Raw genomic sequence first — 2,692 nt, 5'->3', positions numbered from 1 at the left:
CGGGGGGATCGGACGGACCACTGCAATCACTTATTTTATAAATTCATTATATGCTTTGTCATGTAAAATCTGAAACATAAGTTAAAAGTACAATATTTGTACACTATAAGGTCTCATATAGTACATATGAATTACAGTATAGCTAAAGTTTGAGATAATGCAGAGTTACTTCCACCACTGAAAAATGGTTTCAAATCCTATTCATAACACTAAGGTGGTGTTGAAATCCAGGCATTCGCTTCCAGGTGCAACATGCAAGCAGATTACAGCTAGTTAAATGGGTCTTTGCAGGCATCTTGAAAGATGCAAGTCTCTAGGGGGGTGGCTGTGGCTTACGAGGTAGGGCAGTCGTCTTCTAAGTTGGTGGTTCGACTCCCGGTCTCCCCGCATGCCTAAGTGTCCCTGAGCAAGACACTGAACCCCAAATTGCTCCCGGTGGTTCGACTGGCGCCAGTGTGCGGCAGCCTCTCGTCATCGGTGTGTGAATGTATGGGTGAATGGTGTATGATCTCCTGTAAAGGGCTTTGGCCAGTGTAACACACTGTGAGAAAGCGCTATATAAATACTTACCATTTACCATTTAAATGGTGAAACAGTGAAAACTAGCTGTCCAAGATATCAGTGCATGAAGACAGACAGAACTTGAACTTGGGTCTAAGATGGTCTAACCTGGGAAATGATGGCCTTTCCAGATTTTTATTTATGCAGCCACTGTTACTGGGATTAGGATTTTCACTCACTTGTCTGTACCTGCACCAAATCAAAAAATGAAACAAATGAGCTGGTCACAAAAACAAAAAAAAACTGGGTTGTGAACCCACAGATTTCCAAGACTGTGGCAGTGTTTCACCAACAGAGGTCAGTAGAGATCTGATTTCAGCTCAGCCGTGGCAGTTGTATTTTAGAGGAGTAAGGTAGATTCCTCCTTCCTGGCGTCCCTCAGGTGTCAGATAAAATACTGTGTATTGCTGCTGTGATGGAGAGTAGCTACGGGAGGCAATACAGTCCCTGCTTAAGAAAGGAACAGCTCAGGAGGATGTAGACTTTTACATGCAGGTATGTTGCTTGTATACAAGAATCGCACTGAAATAGTTCTTTGGCTGTTTCTTTTAAGGATATCATTAAAAAATTCACATTCAAGAGAGTGCTGGTGCTGGCACAGCACTAAAACAAAGCTAGAGGAAGAATGAAGTTGAGTTGAGACTTTTTTTCCTTTTCAACGTCACACGTCAAGACAAAACATGCATGGGCACATCACAGCATGTTGAACTCTCCGTTAGAGTCCCGCTGCAGGAAAAGGGCAACTGTGTGCCATTTCCCCAGCCAGTCCCCAAACAGCTTCAGTCAAGTCCTATTTTAATTCCTCTGGACAAGGGCTGTGACTATCAGGATAGCCTGAGGCAAGCAAGGAAGACTTTCCTCACAAGCTGAGAGACAGGCAGCTCTCACCAGCAGCATCACAATGAGGCGCTGAAGTTCAGCTGTAGGACATGATGCCACTGGTTTTTGGACCCAAATCCTGGGTTGACTTACTTTTTTGTGGAGTTTTTCCCTTTATAGAAGTCCCCTATGCTCACTCTGGACTGCAGGCCAGAGCTACAGTATAATGTTTACTGGAAAATAACATCCACCCTTTTTGATAAGAGTTTAGCAGAGTGAGGGATGTGCACAGGCAGAGAAGTTGCAGCGTTGCATTAGTCATGCAGTAAAAAGGAGCAAGGCTGTGTGGAGGAAGAGGAGCGGACCTCTTGAGATGAGTAAGCACAGCCCTGTACTCAATTTGCTGCTTGATTTATGAGTTCATTTCCAGCACCAAGTTCTCAGCGGGGGTGAGGTGGTATATTGGTTCCTCTATAGGCTGCAGCAGCTCCAATTCCCAATCCCCCCTTGAGATCCACTCTCACCACTCTGGGCCTTAGTGGAACTAAAAATGATGGCCACTATAACAAGTACACATTGAGCACATACAGCCGAGGACACCTAAACATCTTTAGTCATAAAGGTTTTCTGAAACTTGGATGAATAATATAAGGGGAATGGATTTTGATCTTGATGGCTATGACTTGGTATGCACAAACAGAGAGAATAAGATGGGAGGTGGTGTGGCCTTGTACATAGATAAAAACTTTTGTTATAAGAAAGTGGAGAAAATGTCAAGGGTGGTGGATAATTTGCTGGAGTGTGTGACTGTAGAAATACTCATGGAAAAAAAGAAAAATGTTGTAATAAGCTGTATTTATAGAGCACCTGAAGCCAGCACAGAAAAATTTAATGACTGGATGGAAGAAAATTACTTGACAATAAGTCATAAATCAATGTTCATATGTGGTGACTTTAATATAGATTTGTTAAATCCTAACAAGCACACAGGATCTGAGGAGTTTATTAAAACAATATAAAGATGCAGTTTATACCCAAAAATTACAAAACCAAGTAGAGTAACAACCCAGCATGCAACACTAATAGATAATATATTTACCAATGTTATTGACAGCAAAATGACAAGTGGATTACTTATAAATGATATTAGTGATCATCTACCAGTATTTGTGGTTTATGAGGGCCAGTATAGAAAAGAGAGGCCAAAAACAAATCTTTTCTATAGGAGGGTGACGAATGAACATGCTGTAAGGAGGCTAAAAGAGGATTTTATGGGGCAAAACTGGGAATCAGTTTACAGAGAGGAAGACTT

This window comes from Monopterus albus, unplaced genomic scaffold (genome assembly GCF_001952655.1).
Source record: "Monopterus albus unplaced genomic scaffold, M_albus_1.0 scaffold478.1, whole genome shotgun sequence".
Taxonomy (NCBI): Eukaryota; Metazoa; Chordata; class Actinopteri; order Synbranchiformes; family Synbranchidae; genus Monopterus; species Monopterus albus.
Note: the sequence above shows the minus strand (reverse complement) of the source record.